The following is a 16,377-nucleotide window of genomic DNA, read 5'->3' as shown; positions in this document are numbered from 1 at the left end:
TTGTGTTCATTGGCGTTGGCGTTGACAAAGTTTTACGCTGTAAACATTTTAAGGAAAGGAAGTGCGCATAACTGGCTCCCTGATCAGCGGACGCCTGAATCGCGCTCATAGGCATGTGTGGTGATGAGAGATGTGGGCGGCATGCGTTAGAGCCTACAACGGTGAGCAAATCAGCCATTAACTGCCACCTGCCAGGGTGGCAGGGTGGGTGAGGAATTTAATGTACATATAAAGACAAACAGGATTTTCTTGCCAATATGCGGGAGAACTTTCCGCTCCTCTCGCTCGTAACGCTTCCCACGGCTGTGACATACTCGCGATATACTTGCACAGACCTCGTCTTTAAGAGCCAGGCATTGGAGCAGCAAGTCGAGCAGATAGGCGTCTATTTCTCCGACCACAAAGCTTCCTTCATGGCAATCAAGACCTTTTAGTGGAGTGTTTCTTTAAGGAGGAATATATGTGAAAAAAAGTTGTCTGTAATTGTACATGCATGTCATGCTCGTATTCTTTGCTTCAATGCATCAAAAGCTGAGTCAGCTGATGAGCTTCTCTCAAATTTCACATTAAAAAGTAACGTAATCGTCGGCAATTTTTTATTAGCAATAAATAGCCACTAAAAACAACGAACTCAAAGCGCCTGTGTGCAGATGAGTTGATGTCAGTGCGCGTTAGATTCCCAGGTGGCCGAAATTATTCCGGAGCCCTGCACTACGGCACCTTTTTTTCACTTTCTTTTGTCCCTGCAACCTTCCTCCCCTCAGTCACGGTGCAGTTGAGGCGCCCACCTGGAAGTAAGGCAGTTACTGCGACCTTCCTTTTTTCTAAACCAATATTCTCCGCTGCTCTGAATTTTTCCCTGTGTTCTCGCTGTAAATACGCAAGCGAATGCGAGAGAGAGAGAGAGAGAGAGAGAGAGAGAGAGAGAAAACTTTATTGTCGGAAAAGAAGGGTTCCTGGGCGCTTAGCAGAAGGGCCAGGTGGCCGTTAGCTGATAGCTGGCGGCGACCTCTTCGGCGCGCTCGATGCGAAAGAGACCACGAAACAGCTGAGAGAGAGAGAGAGAGAGAGAGATGGAGTGCACGTGAGCACGTGAGCACTTAAGCACGACTTGTACTGCTGACGTGGCAGCGCACCCAGTCAGAAGGGCCTCCGACATCAGTCCAGGAAGAGACGCCATTGTGTTCGGGTCATGTCGCAGGTGCAGCGTCTCGGAATGCACAAAAGGGACTGCTTGAAGGCGCCGGAAAACCTAGATGACTTTTAATAATTATGTGGGGTGATATCGACCCGGCAGAAGCTTTCCACGGCATCTGCATCGGCGCTGGAGCAGACGTCATCGTGCATGGTGAGGACTACAGTGCCCTCATAACAGCACAAAGATATAGCATGTTCCGGAACAGCGAGAGTGGGCTGGTAGATCTAAGCCTTTTTAGGACATCTCATTGGAAGTCTGCGGCAGAATAGTTTGCCCGGTAACTGGTCTTAAAGCCAACATTAGACACTGCCGCATTTTCATGTTTTCCTCGGCGGTCAAAGCGCTCTCTGCTAAGTGCATGTAGGTGTTGTAGCGCTGGACGTGCGTCTAAGCTAGCTTCTTCGATGCACATTGTGCATTCAAAAGCTTCTCGTAACATAACGAGAGGGCAGCCGCTCATTGCTCGTGCGGTTTACTGTATGCCACGTGCATCCTCCCGATGTACTACTTCTTCGAGAGTTCGCAACTATCACATAGCGCATCGGCTTCCTCGGTTCGATTTGTTCAAGGTGGCGGCGACTGGCGTTCTTATCATCCTGTCCACTTGAGAGCCAATGCAGCCTCGCACGTTTGCATCCGCGAACAGGCCTAGTACTGATAATCGTTCAGTCGACGAGTGTGCCTTAAAAAATATAAAAAACCTAACATTTTGACAGTGAAGGATGATTGAATGCGCTTTCGGACGCACTGTCGGCAGGCCTTGTGGAGGCGTGAAAGACTCTTCGAGTGTCCCAGAATCTTAACAGGCCTTTCCTTTTACACATTTAGGAAGAAGGAATTCGCATCCATGTGAAAGATCCGGTGAAACAACCGCAGCATGGCCGTCAGGAAACGAGCGACGCCGATGTGAGTACGAGTTCGACATCGTTAAAACGTATAGCCGGCGTAGCTGGTGTAAGGCTCCTTAATTCGTGATTACCATGGGAATAGGAGACCACATGAAAGAGAATATCAGGACAGCGAACTATTGGTTTTCAGTTTGCTTCTAGGTTCTTGCCCTAATTTCTCTAATTCTGACCCATTAGACGCAGGTTCGATCCCTGCCTTGGAGGTCGAATTTCGATAGCGGCGAACTTCCAGAGGTCCGTGTACTTTGCGATGTCAGTGCACGTTAAAGAAAATCGTGTGGTGGAAATTTCCGGAGCCTTTAACTACGGCGTCCCTTATAGCCTGAGTCACTTTGAGACGTTAAACCCCCGTGAAGCCATAACCCCCCCCCCCTCTTTTTTTTTTTGCTTCATCGTGTCTGCATCTTATTTTGCTCATGACCTGGACTTTAGGGAAATTCTCTACATCGCGTCAGTTTTTGGGAAAGTGGCACCTGTTCCATACGCAGCAGCAAATAGACATCTTACGATCTCTTGTAACTCTTTTCTGAGGCAGCTCATACACGCAGATTTGTGCCTTTAGGAAAACAACTATTTATGCACTTCGCAAATTTCTCTTTGGTGGCTGGTGGTGGCTGGTGGAAGTTTGCAACTAATTTCCACAGCCATCCGCCGCGGTGCCTCGGCTACTGAGCCGGAGTTTCCGTGTTCGAGCGTGGCCGCGGCAATCATGTTTCGATGGAGGCGAAACGAAAGGGCGCCCGTGTGCTGCGCGATATCAGGTGGGAATAATTCCGGAACCCTCCACTACAGCACCTCTTCCTGTCTTTGAGATGCCACCTTCCTCTCTACTCTCACAGTGCGGTCGGGTGTCCACCAAGAAGTGAGGCAGCTTCTGCGACCTTAGGCTCGACCACCCAAAGTCGTAACCTGCAACCCGCCTGCGGAATTAGTTTAGGTTTGGTTTATTAGGGTTTTACGTCCCAAAGCGACTCAGGCTATGAGAGACGCCGTAGTGAAGGGCTCCAAAAATTTCGACCAGCTGAAGTTTAGCGTGCACTGACATTGCACAGTACACGAGCCTCTAGAATTTCGCCTACATCGAAATTCGGCCGCCGCAGCCGAGATCATACCCGCGTCTTCTGGTCGGCAGCCGAGCGCCGTAACCACCGAGCCACCGCGGCGGGTGGGAATTAGTCGTTTCTGAAGGAAATAAATGGCGTAGTAACTGTTTGACATCTCAGTGCAAGGAGAAAAAGAAATAAACGCAGTAGTGGAGCGCTTGCGAATAATTTGGACCACCTGGGGAAACATAACGTGCTCCGACATCACTTCTAGAACTTCTAGCATAAACGCGCATAAACGCGCATAAAGGCGCCACAGAGTAGGTCACCACAATTCATAGTCTTATTGGAGCTGACAACGTTGCACAATCCGCTTTTTTTGAGGAGAGGAAAGGCGCATAAATCGCTCCCTGGTTCAGTGGACCCCTAAACCACACTTCGAGGTAGGTGGCTGTGGTGTGCACCTACAAAAAAAATTGAGGGCGCTTAATCTTCGTCTTAAGGAATGGAACGCGAGAGCGTGTTGCAGCGCTGCCAGGGAGTCAACGGAACGCCATCGCCCTTTCGGCAGGACGTCTTTCCCGTTGGAAATACCTTTGAACATCGTTTATATTGCGAAAGCAATACTGCTCGAGGTTTCCGCTCTTGGCCGTCGTCCCGGAGAATCCACCATTGACCTTTAGCGTTTCTTGAATTGCTGAATGCAAGTATCATCTCTAGCTCATCGCTGCAACTATCTCACACTCAATTTGAGACATCGTCACTGAACCTCCGCTGTGGTTTTTTCGTCCTGTTCATCCTCATTATCAACAGCAGCGCCTATGTATGAAGCGATTTACTGTAGCTCTAACTCTCAAAGGGCAAGGCATCGCGCCGAACGGGTGGTGGCGTTCCGTGGACTGCCTGGCAGCGCTACAACACGCTGTCGCGTTCGACACCTCAAGGCGAACTTTAAGCGTCATTAACTAACTTCGATAACGTAACCCTTACTAAAAGCACCACCAAGACATACCACCAGCCAACCTAGGCGCAGCCAGGGGAAATTGCTTTCGCAATTACCTGGCTTAACCTAATTAAGCCTCAGCCAATTTTTTTAATTAGGTGGCGCCGTAGTTGCCTCACATATTGGTTAGCAATGCATGAGGCTGTAAAGTAAATATAAAGAAATGCCTCCGTTCACAGTTCGGGAATAATTTACTCCACCTGCGCTCCTTTACGCGCGGAAAAATCCAAACGGACACAGATGCATTTTGCATTTCTTCATCGAACCGCGGCGAGGAGTCCACCTGCCTATTATAACAGAGTAGCCGAGTGTCCCTGCCATTGAACTAACACTGCGGATGCGTAAGTCGGCGGACGAAGAGAGGATGAAAAACTTTTATGCGCAAAATGAAATTTTTAGAAGAGTTGGAGGGGTCGCCCGGATCTACGTTGTCTTGCGACCTTGCGCAAACCACGGTGCCTGTGTGAAAGTGGCTGCAAGGGGCTGTTTACTGTAAGAATATTCTTGTATAATATTGCATCATTGCTATGAGCCCTGACGTCATAAACGGTAGCTGCAATGTTAAAAGGACAAAGGAATGAAATAGGAAAAAAAATAGATGTGGTTTAGCTCTGGTTAAACCTGGAGGATTGCGAAAGCGACATCTGCGCGTAGCCATATATTTTTGCGTGAGCTACATTGCCCAAAGTCTCGCCGTCTCGCGTGCTCTTGCACGACCATCTGCGCATGCGCGGGGAGCAAGTGACGTCACTACGCACAGCGGGTGTGCCTTGCCGCGCGCACTCGCCTTCTTTTCCTGAAAATGATTGCAGTGTGAAACGTTCACAACGCCAACGCCAATGAACGCCATGAAAGCTGATGGCCTATGGCTTCAGCGCCGCGTTTCTGGCACAACCTTGCCAATGGCTGCTGCTCCTATCTCTCTCTCATTCCCCCACGTACATATAAGCACGGTTCAGGCGTCCACTGACCCAGGCCTTTCCTTAAAATGACCCGAGTGTGAAACGTGGTAAACGCCTATGAACACAGCGAACGCCGACGGCCTATGGCTTGAGCGCCATGTTTCTGGCACAACGTTGCAGTGCCAACGCATGCACCGCACACCTGTCACTACCGCCACTTAGAGCATGGTTGAGGTGTCCACTGTTCCAAGAGGGCAGTTATGCGCCTTCCATCTGGTTCAGGTGTCCACGGAGATGTGGACACCTCGCCCTCACCTCACGCTAAGTACACCCTGGCATGGCAGAGCTAATCCACTCCCAATTTTAAGGCGAAAGCCTTTAATGCCTCATACTGTCGTGACCAAGGAATGTTAGCAAATGTGTCCGCGTTTCGGCGTCACTACTTAAAACACAGGTGCGCAGCGCGGCAAACACACACCGTAACTGCAGCCGGGCTCTCTGAAGGAACGAGTTGGTCGTCCATAATCTACAGCTGGTATGACGTCACAGCGGCAGTAGCGCCACAGGTGCGCGGCGCGGCGTAACTGCAGCCGGGCTCTCTGAAGGAGCAAGTTAGTCGCCCATATTGACTCCGCTAAAGGTCAAACGCAACTGCGGCCGGGTCACGCGAAGGCTTGAAAGTGCGAGTAGTACTGCTTTCGCAATAAAATTCGAAGACACTTAATGTTCGCGTTTAGGAGTGGAACGTGACAGCATGTTGCAGCGCTGCCAGGGAGTCCACGGAACGCCATCGCCCGTCCAGCGCGACGTCTTACCCGTTGCAAACCGCTTTGAACGTAGCGCATTTTTAAGGAGAGGAAACGGCTCAGTAAATTGTCTCACATCTCGGTGGATACCCGAACCCCGCCGTAACGAAAGACAGGTAGGGGGGAGTGAAAGAAGAGAGAGAAAAGAGATGCTTGGGCTTAGCTTTGGTTAAGCCTAGGTAATTGCGAAATCAATATCCCCTTGGCTACGCTATGTGTTTCGCTTATGGTTGGTTAATATCTTAAGCTTCGCCTCTGAGTGTGAAACGCGACAGCGTCTTGCAACGCTCCCAGGGAGTCCACCGAACGTCATCGCCCATTTGGCTCTATGCCTTGCTCGACGGTAAATTGGTTTTTGAGGGAAGGAAATGTATCTCTCTCGCATTTCTCGGTGGACACCCGAACCTCGCCTAACATTTCCCAATGTTAATTTTCCCAATGTTGTGTGGTCTAATGTGCGTTCCTATTGTAATCCTTTTTCTAGTGAAGCTGACAGATTTTTGAATTTCTGCAGCCATTTCAACTTGTCGCCGCTTGTAATGCAGCAACTCGAATTACTTCTGCTACTTCTAACATCTTAGATTTAGTGCTCACCACTTCACCTGATCTTTTCCCGCCCATATCGTATCTACAAGGGTTAAGTGATCACTTACTGCTTCATTTTTATTTAACCTACACCATGCCTCACCAGAGCAACTACAAGAAATATATAGGGGAATACAAAAATGCTGATTTTGATGCCGTTAACCGTGAACTGTCTGTTTTTTTAGACGATTACTTACCCAGATTTCATGACCGCTCCGTGAACGCCAACTGGAATTTGTTTACGGAAAAAGTTTCATCGCTCATCGATAAATATGTTCCGCGCATAGTTATCGCATCTAAACGGCAATCACCATGGTTCACTCAAACGTTGAAAAGGCTCAGTAACAAGGAAAAACGTATCTTTCGAAAGGCAAAACTAACCGGTTCTCAAGTTCGTTGGAATGCTTATCAGGCCGCAGCTACCGAATACAAAAAAGCACTCAAGCTCGCCAAGGATTTATTTTTCAATACTACATTACCATTTCTTTTAATTAGTAGCCCTAGGCAATTCTGGAACATCGTTAACAAAAGAGACGATACTGCTATCGCCCTTAAGGACTCAGCCGACGCACTTATCCGGCCTGATGAGTGTGCGAATGTTCTAAACTCTGTATTTGTCTCTGCTTTTTCAAAAAATGTGTGTTCTGTACCACATACATTTCCCGATGCTGACTTTTTGCCAATGGACCCTATTATCTTTGATATTGCTGGCGTGGAAAAAATGATAGAAAAACAATGAATTTCTTCATCATGTGGGGTTGATAACATCAATTCAAAGTTTCTGATCAGGACTAAAGTATACAGCGCTATAATTCTTTCTCATCTTTTCCAGCAATCTCTTGACACAGCCTGCATTCCTGGCGACTGGAAGGTCGGGAAGGTTATTTCCTTGCACAAGTCTGGAGATAAACATTCAGCGCTTAATTATAGACCCATTTCTCTAACGAGGATTCCATGCAAAATCATGGAGCATGTAATTTACTCTCACCTGGCATCATTCCTACAGTCAAATTCCTTTTTTACAGATTATCAGCATGGACTTCATAAGTCATTTTCCTGTGAAACACAACTCTTATCGTTTACGCATGATCTGAATTCCCTTCTTGACTCGGGTTCCATTGTCGATTGTATATTCCTAGATTTTTCCAAAGCGTTTGACAAGGTTTCACATCAACTGCTTTTTTTTCAAACTAAGGAAACTTAACCTTGACACTAACATTCTTGCATGGTTGCATTTTTTTCTTACTGATCGTTCACAATTTGTCACAGTAAATAACACTTGCTTTTTCACATCGCCAGTCGAATCAGGCGTACCACAAGGCTCTGTGTTGGGGCCTTTGCTTTTCCTAATATATATCAACGACTTGCCTATTAGCATATGTTCATCAATTAACCTTTTTGCAGATGACTGCGTCATATACCGCGAAATTAACATTGACCCTGATGTAACTCTTCTTCAGTCCGATATCGATCATGTTCTTGACTGGGCTAACACCTGGTGCATGGAACTAAACCCTAAGAAATGCAAGTACATGCGTCTTTCTCGTTGTAATGCTTCACTGCCCACGTATCATCTTAATAAGAGCAGCATCGAATCTGTGTCTTGTTACAAATATCTAGGCGTATTTATTTCTTCTAATCTCTCTTGGAACACGCATGTAGATTATATAACTAACAACGCTAATCGCATGCTGGGCTACTTACGCCGAAATTTTTATCTTGCTCATAGTTCTGTAAAATTACTTCTTTATAAATCGTTAGTTCGTACTAAACTGGAATATGCTGCATCTGTTTGGGACCCCAGTCAAGAGACGCTCATCTATCAACTGGAATCCGTCCAGAACCGGGCGGCTCGTTTCATTCTTTCAAATTATCATCGCAACTCCAGCGTCACGACTATGAAAACAAGCTTGTCACTACCCCTGCTGTCACAACGTAGAAAAATATACCGTCTTTGCCTGTTCCATAAGATTTATTACGATAATCCCATTCTGAGGAATAAAATGTTACCACCCTTTTACATTTCACATCGCATTGACCATCGTCATAAGGTTGGTATTCCTTCATGCCAAACCAACCATTATCACAATTCATTCATCCCAAGTACGTCAGTAAGCTGGAATCACCTTCCCGGATCTATCGTCGAAATTTCAGATAAATCTGTTTAAATCTGCTTTAACCAACCTGCTGCTGTCATAATAAACTCGAGAATACTTAACACTGTCATCTTTTTTTTTTCCTTTTTACGGTTGTTCCACTTGTTTTATATGCGCGTGTTACTGCCCTTTGAACGTGATTTCTCTTGTCGTTTGTTTTTATTGTAAGCTGTTGCTTTTTGTTGTTGTTTTCATTCTGCGATATGCGCTGTTAATTTTTTACTTGTTTTGACGTAACTTGTTTGTTCGTTTTTTTTTCTCTGGGCTTCATTTATGTCTAATTATTAAGTGTATCTACAGCTGTATTTTTTGTTTCACTTTCGTGTGTAATCCACTCACCTCTGTAATGCCCTCTGGTTCTGAGGGTAATGAAATAAATAAATAAGGGAAGGGAGAAAGATGGGAGTGAACGAAGACGCTGTACTAGTTAGATGCGCCTTTGTTCGGTCGCAGGTTGTCGACCGGCCGCGAAGTTGTAGCTGCGGCGCACTGAAGAGCCGACTTGGTGCCCCATCTCTCGCTCTGGTATGACGTCAGTAGTCACATGACCGACCACCGGCCGTGAACGGTAGGCTGCGGTACCGCGAAGAGCCGACACCTGGCGTAGTACTTTCGCAATAAAAGAGATGCTGTGTATCAGGGCCGTAATGGACGACACGAAAATTGGATTTGAGGAAAGGAAGTTGCAGTAACTGTCTCACACATCTCGGTGGAAACCCGCAACCCCGATTATAGGTTTCCGGTTAGAATTCCTGCCGCAAGCTCTCTAACTAAACCAATAAGTTTATGCTACTCCAAAGGCTGAATGGTATTACACCATCTGGAACATTCTGCGGAAAACGGTTGGCATGATACTTTTTTTTTCCATCGCGATGCCAGCAACTACAACTACAACGCCGACGGCTTTTCGACCGAACGCTAGAGCGTGAACGACTATGTGAGGGATACTGAAAAAAGCGCCATAGGACAACAGAAACTTGCAGATGCACCCGGCGAACGCTGTAGCCGCATTTTCTTACCGACGAAAGCCTGCATGACAAAAGTTTGTATACGACAGGACGTGCAGGTAGTCAATACACTGGAACCAAGGTGGAGGTAGCGGAGCCGTCGCGGCTTCGGCCGCTTATCTGTTTCTTCAGCAGCGTCCGCTTCGGCGGACGCGGTTGTTGCTGCGACTCGCGTCTTTGCTTTTCTTTTTCTCTTTTCTCTGACCTTTTATTTCTCCTCTATCTGCACGTGGCAGCGGTGGTGGCTCGGCTCGAGCCAGTAGGCAGGCCCATGCGATTTCCTTTTTAAGCGAAGCATATTATTCGCACAACCGAGCTCTTCCTTGCTGCGCCGCGCACGGCCGCGTAGCTACCACTTGACCTTCATCGGCGCACCACGTGATATGACGTCACAACAGCTGTGAAAGCTGGGGCCTCGTGCGTTCGCTCGCGAACGCGCAGCCTCCACCGGCGGCCTAACTCCCGCTCCTACCGCTAGGAGATACTGACGTCACGCAAAAGGCGACGCACTCGTTGAGTCAGTTGTGCAGCGAGATGTCGGCCAGGGAGAGGGCGGCTCGCGAGACCGCAAAACTATGCTTCGCATCCTAGGCTTAACCATAAGCTAAGCCAGGCCATTTTATTCTTCTCCCAGTCACAACAACAACAACAACACTAGAACAAACCTTTTAGATGAATCCAAGCTATGACCCGAGATACTGTTATGTATTAATGCTGCTGGGATTTTTCGCTCACAGCCAACGCCGGGGACGACAACGACACCGGGTTTTCTGCGACACAACACGGGGCCCTAAACGCTATCATGTTAAAATACAACCCCTAGGTCCAGTGCCTTGAAGCGTCCACTGAGCGCAAGTCCCGAAATTCCTATTTGTTCAAGAAAGGAGTAAGAAAACGCTGTTTCCGTCTCATTTCGCGTTATTTTCGAAGAAATCCAACACTTAGGACACAAACGCTTATCTTTGACACTTCAGTGCAAAACCGTAAGCATTCGCAAAGCAGTGTTGGTAAAGTTAGTTTTAGCTGGTGCCAGCACTGATGCAGTTTTCAGTGCACATCATACCAGATCACGTTATTACTAAATACGGGCAAGGTGTTGCAAACTATGCCGCACATGGCACAGACCGAAGCGGACATGTGCAAGACCCCGCCGCGGTGGCTCAGTGGTTAGGGCGCTCTGCTGCTGAGCCAGAGTTCCCGGGTTCGAACCTGGCCAGGCGGCCGCGTTTCGATGGAGGCGAAATGCGAAAAGGTATCTGTGCCGTGCGATGCCAGGGCAGCTTTCAGAGCCCACCGCTACGGCAGCTTTTTCTTATCTAGAATTTCGCCTCCACCGAAACTCTAATTTTCTATAGGTGGACAATTGGAGTGCACTGGGTCTGCCCTTTCGCGACTGACTGCCCAAATTGCGTCGTCTAGCGCGATTTGAAGGTGATCATTTCAGGCTTACCCAGAATAAACTGCTCTGACACAGTTATTTTCGCATGAACGCTGCAGCGAACACCTGAGCTTAGCTAGATGGACTCTTCTATCCTTCACCGTCACGTTTGTTGCGGACTAAGCGACCGTCACGTCAGAAAAAAATTTCCTGCTCTGTTTGAGCCGGAACGAATGTGATAAGCCTCAAATCGCTCTAAACTACCAGCCACAACCTCGCCGTTGTTCGTGGCATTCGTCGGAGATCGACACTGACTTGGTTCCCGCCTTTTTTTTGCGTTACGCTCCCCATGCTGGAGGGAAAAATCTTTCGCCGTATTTTATAACCAGCTTCCAAATTTCCGACGCATCCGCAGGTGTGACTAAAGAACGCAGTTTCTTCGTTGTCACGGAAACAACTGACGACAGCACCTGACGAAGATCGAGAGCGAGAGTCAAGCTCACAGGTAAACACCTCAGTCTTTCTTGGTGAACACAAAAGCATTGTGTATTGCATGGTTTACGTGGTTAAGAACGTATTCGTCATCTGCGTAAGGTGGATGAAAATGCTAATGGTCAGTGGTTAGGGCGCTCGACTACTAAGTCCGAGTACTCGGGTTCGAACCCGACCGCGGCGGCTTCGTTTCGATTGAGCGCGAAACGCAAAAGGCGGCCGTGTGTTGTGCGATGTAGGTGAACAGTAAAGATCCCCAGATGGTTCAAAGTGTTCCCCAGACCTCCACTACAGCACCTCTTTCTTTCTTTCTTTCTTTCTTTCTTTCTTTCTTTCTCTCTTTCTTTCTTTCTTTCTTTCTTTCTTTCTTTCTTTCTTTCTTTCTTTTTTTCTTTCTTTCTTTCTTTCTTTCTTTCTTTCTTTCTCTCTTTCTTTTCTTTCTTTCTTTCTTTCTTTCTTACTTTCTTTCTTTCTTTCTTTCTTTCTTTCTTCTTTCACTCCCTCCTTTATACCTTCCGCTGCGGCGCGGTTCCGGTGTTCACCGGACTATGAGACAGTTACTATATCATTTCCTTTCCTCCAAACTAATTTTTAATTTTTTTTCGCCCGGGGAAATTAGGCCATCAACCTACTGCACCGAACGGAATGCATCAAAATTCATTATTACCGGTCGCCGCTGCCTTAGCGTCAAAGAAAGCACGAAAACTGAATGTCGAGAAGGGTAACAAAAAATAACAGCTGGTGATAGCTGTACCAAGCTCTGTTCACACTTCTCAAGACCTATTTGCGCTATCAAATTTTTAGTAACTGCTGAAGTATTCAGTCTCCTTCTGCTAAGAGTTTTATTTCGTGTTTCATTAGTCAGTTCACATTTCATTTCATGTCTAGAGGAATTTAATATTTTCTTGTGAATCTATGTCCATGGGGGCGCATGTTCATTGCAATCGTGACAGAAAGTGTCTCTGTAGCATCTCAGTATGCTTCTAGTATGAACGCAACTTCTTTCACGCTCATACAACTGCGCGTGCGAAAGAGTTTTGAGACTGACATTTAAAATGGAAATGTTTTTTTTTTTTAATCTGGTTTTGGACGACAGCAAATGGCGCAATAACTGTCTCTCACATCGGTGGATAACCAAACCGCGCCGTAAGAGAAGGAAAGAAGGTGGAAGTGAAAAAAGGGAGACAGATTTGGGGTGGCGGAGGGCTCAGGAATAATTTCGATCACCTGGAGATCTTTAGCGTGCACTGACCTCGCAGAGCACACGGGCGCCTTTTGCGGTTCGCCTCGATCGAAACGCGGCTCCAGCGGACGTTACTATTAGAGCGCAGCTCTTTGGCGTCCGTTCCTGGGTTTCGCGTCGTCGTCGGCCTCGTAACCAGCTCCGCCCCCAATGTCACGCTTTTCAATTGGTCGAAATGCTCGTGACGTCACAGTGCGCGAATTTCAAATGGGGCCAATTGTACTTTGGCTAGTAACCATGCAACCAATCAAAGGGATTGTATAGTGATGCTGCAACTAAGTTGGACTGAGTTTAGTTAATTGCTTAATTAATCAATTAGCCTAATTAATATAGAGGAGAATGAAGAGGTCAGAAGAAAACAAAAGAAAGACGCGCGCCGCAGCGACAACAGCGTCCGCGGAAGGAGACGCTGCTGAAAAAAAACAGATAAGTACGAAGCCGCGTTCCCTCCACCACCACGCACTTCCCCACTCAGTAAGACGTTGCTCGTTTCATATACGTTGTGTCGAACATCCTAGACAGTTCCAACAATTGACAGGTTAATGACAGAACACGATGGATAGAAATACAATAATATAAATATGAAATAGCCTAATTAACCTTTCTAGTTAGACCGCATAAATCAATAAAACCGAGAACGAAATTGGTCGAGTTGGGGAATCGAACCAGGGTCTCCGGAGTGCGATACGAGCACGCTAGCCACTCCGTAATGCCAGCTGAATGGTTTGGAATGAACAAAGGCGCGTCTAGCTAATACGGCGTCTTCGTTCACTCCCATCTTCCCCCTTTACCTTACGGCGAGGTGCAGGTGTCCACCCAGATATGCGAGAGAGATACATTTCCTTTCCTCAAAAAATAAATTTACCGTCCAGCAAGGCGTACAACAGCCGAATTGGCGATGGCGTTCTGTGGACTCCCTGGCAGCGTTGCAAGACGCTGTCGCGTTCCACTCTTACAGGCGAAGCTTAACATGTTAACCACACATCAGTAACACACGCAGCCAGCCAATGGACGCGTCATTCGCTGGCATCACTTGATTCATCATTCACAACCACATTCTTAACGTACGCTCCCTTGCCGCACATGCCAAGGACGTACACCACGATCACATTCTGCGCCATTCCTCTGTACTTTGCTTTGCTGAAACCTGGATGGATCCCGAAGAGCCTCTCGAAATCATACATTTCCTATACTGCTGTGGTGCTCGCAGAGACCACAACAGAGCGGCGGGAGTCGCTATCTACTTGCGCACAGGTCTCTCTGCAATACCAGTCGAAATGTTTGGCACGTCACATGAAGTTGGCGAACTGTGCGCCGCAAAGTTGCCCAACGGCTTGCTGGTAGTAGCTGCCTACTTCGCCCCTACCGCACTCACGAAAGACGTCGTGCACTTCCTGCAACTCGCATTAACCGTCCATCGATCCACACCGATGTTAGTAGTGGGGGACTTTAATGTTGACATAAAGACAAACAGCCATTTCCTAACACTTATGCGGGAGAACATCCCGTTCCTCTCGCTCGTAACGCGTCCCACGGCTGTGACAACCTCGCGAGGCACTTGTATAGATCTCGTCTTTGAGAATCAAGCATTGGTGTACCAATTCGAACATATATCACTCTATTTCTCCGACCACAAAGCTTCCTTCATGACTGTCAAGAACTGTTAGTGGAGTCTTTGTTAAAGGAATAGGTGTGAAAAATAAAAAAAAATTTCTGTGATAGCGCATACATGTGTTGCTCGATTTATTTGCCTCAATCTATCGAAAAGGTGAAACAGCTTATTTGCTGCGCTCAAATTTCGCATTAGGAAGTAACGTAATCGTCGTTAATTTTTTTTAAGCCAAACAAGAAAAACAAAAGCAGGGATTTGTTCAGTATAGGCTTGATTAATGGCTGTTCTGATTATCCACTAATTTCCCTCATCTTCTACTCGTAAATCGGAGCACACCCCGCGGTAAACTACAGTCAAGCAAGGTCCAAGGGGGGTAGCACTTTAGCAGTACAGGTGTAGGCACCACAGATCCAATCGTATGAAGACCGCGTTCAAGAGGTGCTTTAATGACACGTGCTCCTTATGTATCCGGTAAATAAGTTCTCCAGATTAGCCGCTTAGAGAAATCCTTTATTAGTGGGTTTTCTAATTCATATATTCTTGCTGAATGCGACATGTATCAGGCCGCAAGCTTCAAAGGTTTCGATTAAACTGCTTGAAACCTCAGAAGATGTAGGGCGGAGGGACGGAAGGTATTCCTCGCAGTGATTACCCCAGCGATAAGACCGAAGCAACTAAATGCGCAGCGTCAAACTTCCATCTGAAGAGGCTGCCTCCAATACCCGGATTTTCACGGCGAGACCGTTTTGCGTAGTCCTCCTTGTGCCGCTATTCAGCGCAACTGAACGATGCAGCTAGCGGGAGACCCGAGCTTATAGCTCATGCTTAGTAGGCTTCAACTATATAAAGAGAGGAAGATGGAAGAGATAAGACAAATCTGAAGTGAACAATAAAGCACCGCCTTAAAGGGAAACTGCATAGGTTTTAGAAATCAACGAGCTTAAGAGGGTCGAATGTGTGAAACTTGCAGGTAAAGCATGCGAAGTCTTTTTGGGCTAGCACCTTAAGTAGTGAAGTAATCGCCGATTCAAATCCGGACGCCCTTCAAGCTTCTCCGCAGCGCACAACGCCAAGTGGGGGGGCACATGGTGACGTCATCGAAGGTATCGGTACATTTCCAACGTACAAACGCCAGCTTTGAAGGAAAAAAACCAACGGCACCGAAGGCGAACCCTGCCGAGAGTTGTTTGGCAGCGTCTAACGAGTCAAGGAAGGGTGTGGCTGACGACAGCGGTAACTTGAATTCATACCTTCCGTGACGTCACGCTGAGTTTTACTGCACTCCTTCGGTGCACTGAGGAGAAGCGCAAAATTCAATCGTCGATTACGTCACTATTTTAAATGCTAGTACAAAAACACTTGGCATGCTTTACCTACATCCTATATAGATTTGAATCCTTGAATATCGTGAAAGTCTCAAAAAAGTGCTGCAGTTGCCCTTTAAGGGTAAGGTGCGATAAGACAAATGCCTACATGCAGAATGTCATTCTCTGCATTGCATTCATATATTACTGGGAGTCCTCATACCTCTCCTGGCGCAATGGAGGAGCTGCTCAGCGATGCGCCGCTGCCCTGTGATGGAAGGTGCTGCCAGCGATGGGCCTTCTGCGGGCCAGGTTGCTGTTCCCGAGCGACCAATCGTTAGCTTCCACCTTCCTGTACAATAAGCGACTGCGCAATGGCTCCCATCGGAAAGCGAATAATCTGACAAGCATTGATAAGGAAGGCAGCATTGCTTATATTTAACGCACACTCTTGACTGGGTCGTGATGGGCTGCGCCTTTTGAAGCTCCGCATAATCATGCAGGTGTCAGCATCACGGAGTTGTTCCCGTGGTCGATGGCCATTGGTTCGTGTGGCATACCTGCACCGCGTAATGGCCGACTTTCCGGCAGCGGCGAGTCCTGTAGCATTTGTCGCACTACTATGACCCGGTGAGTTCCTTCCGACGTCCAGCTCTTTCGTTGTTGCGATGCAACACATGTCGCATTGGTTATTTGTGAGTATCGCGATTGACTAATTTTGTGCTGGGATTTCAAGCTAA

The 16,377-nt window shown here is 47.3% G+C and overlaps 1 long non-coding RNA gene across 2 annotated transcripts; it reads left to right on the top strand.

The window, feature by feature from the left end:
* Positions 1-1,189: 1,189 nt before the first annotated feature.
* LOC149346567 (uncharacterized) lies at positions 1,190-16,268 on the top strand. 2 transcript variants are annotated; one of them, XR_016292095.1, is made up of 5 exons: positions 1,190-1,348; positions 2,027-2,104; positions 9,055-9,207; positions 11,402-11,491; positions 16,141-16,268. It is a non-coding gene; the product is annotated as an uncharacterized LOC149346567 (long non-coding RNA). The 2 variants fall into 2 exon arrangements; XR_016292094.1 differs by lacking the exon at positions 9,055-9,207.
* The last annotated feature ends 109 nt before the right edge of the window (positions 16,269-16,377 follow it).

Source organism: Amblyomma mixtum, chromosome 4, assembly GCF_055824585.1.
Source record: "Amblyomma mixtum isolate Tamu chromosome 4, ASM5582458v1, whole genome shotgun sequence".
In the NCBI taxonomy this organism is placed as follows: domain Eukaryota; kingdom Metazoa; phylum Arthropoda; class Arachnida; order Ixodida; family Ixodidae; genus Amblyomma; species Amblyomma mixtum.
This window is presented reverse-complemented; position numbering and strand designations above follow the sequence as displayed.